The sequence below is a fragment of the Tupaia chinensis genome, unplaced genomic scaffold (assembly GCF_000334495.1).
Source record: "Tupaia chinensis unplaced genomic scaffold, TupChi_1.0 Scaffold138400_1, whole genome shotgun sequence".
NCBI lineage: Eukaryota > Metazoa > Chordata > Mammalia > Scandentia > Tupaiidae > Tupaia > Tupaia belangeri.
The window spans coordinates 275392-283686 of NW_006198297.1; the positions used below are offsets into that span (position 1 = coordinate 275392).

At 41.8% G+C, this 8295-nt stretch overlaps 1 pseudogene; it reads right to left on the reverse strand.

Moving 5' to 3' along the window:
- Nucleotides 1-6627: 6627 nt before the first annotated feature.
- LOC106736308 (calmodulin-like) lies at nucleotides 6628-7471 on the reverse strand (annotated as a pseudogene).
- Nucleotides 7472-8295: the final 824 nt, after the last annotated feature.

Below are 8295 nucleotides of genomic sequence, written 5' to 3' on the forward strand. Positions count from 1 at the left end.
AAAAAAGAATTAACACATATGAAGATGCTAAAGGGCTTGGCAAAAAACTATGTATAACAAAGAAAAGCTGCTGACATTTCTAACTAAGAGTGATCTGTCCAAATGTTTCATCCAAGGGGAAAAACATCTCAAAGCGATTATTTTCATTTGATTAGGAGATGTATAAAAGAAATTCAGAATTGGGGCCGGCAGATAGCATGATGGCTAATGGCGCTAGGCCGGCAGATAGCATGATGGTTAATGGTGCTAGACTCCCACATGGCTGACCATGGTTCGAGTCCTGGACCAGGCAGCTTGCTTTCTCACTTTCCCTCTCTCTAGCCCTCTCTCTCACTTGGTTCCTCTCTGGTCAAATTAAAATAAATTTTAAAAAAATAAAGTTAAATAAAAATAATTCTTGAAACAAAAAGAAATTCAGAATTAATATGGATTTGTCATGGAGAGATACATGTTAGCTTACGTGCCTCTGGCCTAAAAGTAATTATAATACTACTAATGAAAATTAGACTTTTTTCTTTGTCATCGGGCGCATGTGCTCACTAAAGAGAGATAGACAGAGACAGAGAGAGGGAAAGCGAGAAATAACCCCCTGGGGGAAGCAGGGATGGCCATGCCACGATCCCTTCTCCTCTATTCTCCTCTCGGGATTTTGGGCATACGTGCACACATGCCTGGTGTGATTCTCAAGCTGCTATGTCCAGGATTCAACCACAGTCTGACACGTGAATGTCCAGTGCCTTAACCACCACACTACCTGCTGACCCTGAGAATTAAGACACTTTTAGAAATGGTTAAAAACAATTTATTACTATTTTTTATTTATTAATAACAGAAATCTGTGTCTGAGAAGAAATGTTGGGTATATTTGTTTTAAATTATTTTGATGTTCTCTTAGAGTAGAGCCCTGCACACACATTGGGATACGTGGGCCCAGTACCCAATTCAGGAACAGCAGTGAACCCAATTTTTTGTCTCATGCTCACAAAGAATTAGAACGTGGACAAAGGGAACGGCAAAACAGAGTTTATTGAAAGTTAAGAACAACTCCTAGGTAGTAGGGAGGGGTCCCAGAAAATGGATTCCCAACTTGGGGCTCTTGTGAAGGGTTTTATCCTAGCCATAAGGGACTTGTTCATGTTTTGAGCCCTTGTGGGGCTTACGTGCTACATATGTCATGCTGTACATTTAGTGAGCTGTACATTTAGAGAATTTTTTCAAGAATTAATTTTATTTATTCATTTATTTATTTTAATTTGACCAGAGAGAGACGCAGAAAGAGAGAGGGAAAGTGAGAAAGCAAGCAACCAGGTCCAGGATTGAACAGTGATTGACCATGTGGGAGTGTCCAGCATCTTAACCATCACGCCACCTGCTGGCCCCATTTAGAGAATTTCTGAAAAATTAATATTTGAGTCTGTCTGAGAGCTTCAGCCCAGAGACCACTACCCAGTAATCAATGTTTACTCAAGTCTTTGAGAGCTTTGGGTCTTTTTTTTTGAGAGAGAGTTTTTTGCTATAGGGTACATGCACTTGCTAGAAAGACAGAGAGCGAGAAAAAGCAAGAAATCACCCTCTGGTGACCAGCAGTTAGCGGAATGGCTGTGTCACTGAACTCCCATGTAGCCAACCACGGTTCAAGTCCCGGACCTGGTAGCTTAAACTCACACCAGGTGCGTGTGCATGCGTGCCCAAGATCCCGAGAGGAGAATGGAAGAGAAGGGATTGCAGCATGGCCACCTTCCCTGGGGGGTGATTTCTCACTTTCTGTCTCTCTGTCTCTCTCTGTCTTTCTGGCAAGCACACGCACCCTACAGTGAAAAAAAAAAAAAACTCTCCAAAAAAAACACACCAAGCATGTGTGTTTCTGTGTGTGTGTGTGTGCACTCCAAATCTTGATAGGATGGAAAAAAAGAGTAAAAAGGATCATGGTGTTACCACTCTATTTTGAGGTATGCTTTTTCTCTCTCTCTCTTGTGAGCATATATGTGCTCTCTGGCAAAATAAATAAATTATACATATATATGTATATATGTGTGTAGATTTTTCTATAGGGCACATATACTCACTAGAGAGGCAGAGAGACTGACAGACAGAAAGTGAGAAATCACCACCCGGAGAAATGGTCACACTGCAATCCCTTCTTGTTTTTTCCTCTTAGGATCTTGGGCACACATGCACAAGTGCCCAGCATGAGTTTTAAGCCACCAGGTCTGCAACTTGAACCAAGGTCGACTACATGGGAGACCAGCAACATAACCATTACACCATCTGCTAGTCCTGAGAGCTTTGGGCCTTTATACAGCGTAGTCATAACAGGAAAATTAATTTAATGTGCTATAATGATATACAGTGCGGGGGCCAGCAGGCAGCATAATAGTTAAGATGCTGGACTCCCACATAGTTGACCACAGTTTGAGTCCTGGACCTGGCAGCTTAAAACTCACACCTGGCATGTGTGCATGTGTGCCCAATATCCCAAGAGGAGAGTGGAGGAGAAGGGATTGCAATGTAGCCATCCCCCCAGGGAGTGATTTCTCACTTTCTCTCCTTCTGTCTTACACAGTGATTGAATGTAAAAAGAAGAAGAAGAAACGAAAAAAAAAATCTAGTTTCTGGAATGTAGTGGGACCTGGAAAAAAACAAAATTGCTGTAATTGCTTTCTTTCATGCTGTGTAGGTTAATCACTGCTGCAAGCAATTTCTTCTGAGCAAGCAGTCAGTGAGAGCAGAGCTGCTGCTGAGCTATCAGAGCCTAGGTTTAAATTTTTTAAGAATTATTCGATCGAACTTTATTTAATTAATTAATTTATTTATTGAGAGGTTTTTGCTATAGGGCGTGTGCGCTCGCCTGAAAGACGGAGAGAGACAGAGAGACAGAAAGTGAGAAATCACCCCCCCCCAGGGGGGATGGCCACGCCTCTATCCCTTCTCTTCCATTCTCCTCTCGGGATCTTGGGCACGCATGCACACGCATGCGGCGTGAGTTTAAGCCACCCGGTCCAGGACTGGAACCACGGTCGACTACGTGGGAGTCCAGCAACATAGCCATTATGCTAACTGCTGGTCCCCTTTACTTATTTATTTTAAATTTACCAAAGAGGGCCAGAGTGTGAGAGAGAGAGAGAAAGTGAGAAGGTAAGCTGCCAGGTCTGGGACTGGAACTGCAGTCAGCCATGTGGGAGTCCAGCGTCCTTAGCCACCACGCCACCTGTCGGCCCCCTAGGTTTGAATTTTATGGTTAGCTCTAACAGCTTGGAAAACACACAGGGCACATGTACATGCCCCAAATCCCAACAGAATGGAGAAATAGAATAGAATGCAGCATGACCATGCTCCATGGGAGGTGATGGAGTATGTTTTGTCCCCCTCCTTCTGTCTCTTTCTGCTGAGTACATGTGCCTTCTGGCAAATGATAGAAAACAAAGAAAGAGAAAAGGCAAAAAAGAAAGAAAATGCCAGCAAAGTTCTGAAATATAACCAAGCTTTTTCTAAAATTTATATGGAAAGATAAAGATCTAAAATAACTAAAATAATTTTGAAAAAAAAGAAAGGGGAAGAATACTACTACTTGATGTTACCACTACAATAATCAAGAGAGTGTGGGAAAGCAGAGGAATAGACACATGAATTAGTGGAACAGAGAACTCAGAAAGAGCCTGCACACAACTGTCTGAGAAGAGGTCAAAAAGTTCATGGAAAATAGGGAACCAGCAGCTAGCATAATGGCTATGTCGCTGGACTCCCATGTAGTCGACCACGGTTTGCGTCCTGGACCCGGTGGCTTAGAACTCACGCCGGGCGCGTGTGTGTGCGTGCCCAAGATCCTGAGAGGAGAATGGAGGAGAAGGGATTGTGGCGTGACCATCCCCCCTGGGGGGTGCTTTCTCACTTTCAAAGGAATTAATTTTATTTATTATTACTATTATTGGATTTTCTATAAGGCACATGCACTCACAAGAGAGTGAGAGTGAGAGAGAAAGTGAGAAAGCAAGTGTCACTAGGTCCAGGATTCAAACCACAGTCGGCCATGTGAAAATCCAGCACCTTAACTAAGACACCACTGGCCCCAGCATATACTGAAAGGATTTTTTTTTTTTCTTGCTATAGGGCATGTGGACTCACCAGAGAAGGGAGAGAGAAAGAGAGAAATGTGAAATCACCCCCCCGGGGTGTTGACCACACCAAAATCCCTTCCCTTCCAGTTTTCTCTTAGGATTTTGAGCATGTATGCACACATACCCAGCATGTTTTTGTTTCCTTTCTTTCTTTTTTAAATATTTCATTTTATTTACTATTATTATTCTTTAATTTGCTATAGGGCATGCATGCTTACCAGAGAGAGGAAAAGTGAGAAAGCAAGCCACAAGGTTGCAGACTCGAACCATGGTCAGGCCTGTGGGAGTCCAGTGACTTAACCACCAAGCCACCTGCTGCCTCCACCCCCCAGCATATTTTTCAAGCCACCAGGTTCTGGACTTGAACTACACAGTTGGCCATGTGAGATCCAGCTGCCTTAACCATCACACCACTGGCTGGCCCGCTCAACTGATTTTTGACAAGGGAATAAAAACAACCCAGTGGAGAAAAGATAGTCTTTTCAGTAAATGATGCTGGAGCAATTGGACATCCATAGGCCAAAAAATTTAATCACGACCTGGACTGACCCCATAGTCTAGTGGTAAAGGAAACAGATCCAACATGGCCAACTACAGTCCTGGCAGCTTGAAAAATGCACCGTGTGTGTGTGTGTGTGTGTGTGTGTGTTCTGACTCATAATGCACAGTTAAAGTAATAGCCAATTTTTATACATGACAAAAACACAGTCCATAAAAGGAAGATTTAATTAATTTGGCTTCATCAAAACTAAAAATTTTTGTCCTGAGTGAGACTCTTAGCAGGGAATGAAAAGACAAGCTACAGACTGTGAGAAAATATTTTGGCAGTTTCTTATAAAACTAAATATGCAACTACCATATGACCCAACACTGAATTCCTGGGCATTTATCCCAGAGAAGTGAAAATGTAGTTCACACAGAAACCTGTACACGAATGGGCTTAGTAGCTTTATTCATAGCAGCCAAAAACTCTAAAGCAGCTTAGGTGTTCAGTGAGGGAATGGTTAAACAAATGGTGGTACATCTTTATGATCCTTATGATGGAATACACTCAGCAATCAAAAGAAATGAACTATTATTGATAAATGCACCAGCTTAGTTGGATTGCAAAGGAATGAAGCTGAGTGTGAAAGGCCAATCTCAAAGGTTTCATACTGTGTGGTTTCCGTTTATGGAACATTCTTGAAATAACACAAGTATAGAGATGGAGAAAGGATTAGTGGTTGCCAAGGGGATGGTGTTGGGGGAAGGGACTGTAGAACCTTAGCACAGAGTTCTTTGTGCTGAGGGTGTGCTTCAGAATCTTGATTATGGTGGTTGTTACTTGAATCTACACAGGGATGATCAAATTTTGTAACAACACACACACAGGAGTGCATGTAAAACTGGCGAAATCTTAATAAAATTGGTCATTGTACTGGTGTCGGTTTCCTCCTTTCAGTACTCTACTATAGTTATGCAAAAACTGGACAAGGGTTACATGTTTTTGTTTGTTATAATTGATAGAGGACACAAGCTCTCATCAGAGACAGATAGAGAGAGGGAGAAAGAGAAAGTATTCCTCAATGGGGTATGGTTATTCCACAATCCCTTCCTCTCCATTTCTCCATCCTGTTGGAATTTGGGACATGCACACACACATACACACACACACACACACACACACACACACACACACACAGGTCTGGTTTGTTTTTCAAGCCGCCAGGCATAGGACTGAAACCATGGTCAGCCACATTGGATACAACATGGAAACTCACTGTACTTAAGGGGTTCTTTTGCAACTACATGTGAATATAGAGTTATTTCAAAATTAAAAGTTAGAAAAAAACACTGAATGGAAAAGGAAATTCTGCTCAGTGGGTACTGCTGCAGGCTTCAGGGCTTGCCCTGACCCTGTTACAGTCTAATCAGCGAGAAGTAAGAGGACATCCAGACACAGCCAAATTTATTGGAGTTTATCGATTAAGCTGGTAGCATACATAGGGACTCATGTCTCTCAAAACCCCGCAGTCCCAAGTGCAAGGAGAAGGGTGCTTATAAAGGCAAAGATCATAAGTTCCCCTCCACCCCGCCATAACGTGATGATTACAAGGACAAATTGTGATTAGGCTTGGAAGAGTAGGGGGTAGATTTAACAACCGTAAAAGCAAGCAGAAGCTCAAGCAAAAGCGCATCACAGAGTCAGAACAAGCAGGTAAGCAGGTTAATCATTATTTTTTTTGGGGGGGGGGAATAAATTGTTTTTTTTTTTTTTTTTGGAAAACAAATATACAACTTGGAATGGATTTGAGGCAAATTGTGCCATAAGCAGATTCTCTTTAAGTGGCTAAACAAAATATAAAAAGCAAGTAACAATAAAAGAAAATGTTTCTGGTACAGGACCAGCAGTACAAAAAAATAGTGTACGAGTACCTGGATAATACACCCATTTTGCAATAGTGCAACTTTTAAGTATATATTGTTGACTGTCCATAGTCCACGCAGAGTTACAACTCCACACTTCAACAACAACATGCTGACAGTTCCTAAAGAAAACTACTTAAAAAAGGCATAACCTAGATGTTCCCTCATTTGACCAACTCCATCTAAGTTTAGATGTGCAGAAGGGCTTAGATATATCCAGAGTAAGCCACATGCAACATGTTACTTGATCAATTTTCTAAAATAAGGTCTCAGGACAATGACAGTAAGATAAGGAAGAAAACATGGAGGAATGAGTCCTAATTACTATACATGCATATCTTTTTGACAGGAGGGAGAAACCTTTTACAGATAAGTTACAAACAATGAAAAGGCAAGTAAACAATTTTGTACAAGAAAATTAACACATTCTGTACAATGGTCTTCACTTTGCTGTCATCTTTTGTACAAACTCTTCATAGTTTACTTGACCATCACCATCAATATCTGCTTCCCTGATCATTTCGTCAACTTCTTCATCTCTTAACTTCTCTCCAAGGTTTGTCATCACACGGCGAAGTTCTGCTGCACTAATATAGCCATTGCCATCCTTATCAAACACACAGAATGCGTCTCTAATTTCTTCTTCCCTCTGTCTTTCATTTTTCATGCCATCATTGTCAGAAATTCAGGGAAGTCAATTGTGCCATTACCATCAGCATCTACTTCATTAATCATGTCCTGTAACTCTGCTTCTGTGGGATTCTGCCCAAGAGACCTCATTACAGTTCCCAATTCCTTTGTTGTTATAGTTCCATCACTATCCTTGTCAAATAGTGAAAAAGTTTGAATTCTGCAATCTGCTCTTCGGTCAGTTGGTCAGCCATGCTGCAAGCGCTACCAGTTTCCAACAAGGTACCACACAACCACTCGGCTAGCTCGCTCCACTTGGACTAATCCTAAGGGCATATTTTGTCCTTGCCTAAACACAAAGGCATCTCAATGGTCTTCTTGTCTCCATGGCTCTGGGTAAGGTCCAGTGACTAGACCTTATCTTAAGGCAACTAGGAGAAGTGGTGTTTGAAGACGATAAGAGTATTAATTCAATCTGTTAACGCTTAGGCAAAGAGAAGGCAAGTTTCTAGTCATAGGAATCTAACAGTTTATAATGGAGGCGTTCCTCCAAGATGGAGTCACACCTGCTTCAACCCTACAGGCAGTTGCCTGACAACGAGGCAACTGGATGATGAAGTCTCCGTGGGGAAAAATCATTATGGCAGTGGATTGTGTAAGACCTATGCCCCTGTTTGTGACCCATGTGGATACCCATGGTGTTGCTGGATGGCTTCTGTTATGAAATCCAGGTTCTTGGTGTTTCACACAAAGAATTTTTTTTAAATAATTATTTATTTTATTTATTAATTCATTTATTTTTTAGTTTGACCAGAGAGAGACAGAGAGTGAGAGTGAGAGAGAGAGGAAGTGAGAAAGCAAGCCACCAGATTCAGGACTTGAACCCTGGTTGGCCATGTGGGAGTGTCCAGCACCTTAACCACCACACCACCTGCTGGTCCCTTCACACAAAGAATTGAACAAAACATGCAAATAGGGTAAAGAAAAGGTAGTTTATTAAGTAAAAGTAAAGATACACTTCTGAGAGGTAGGAGTGTGTCTGAGCAGACAGAGAAAAAATGGCTCAAAAGGCCCTAGCCGTTGAATTCTGCAGGATTTATAATTTTTAACCTAGGTCATGTGGGTTGATCATTGGTTGGGCCCA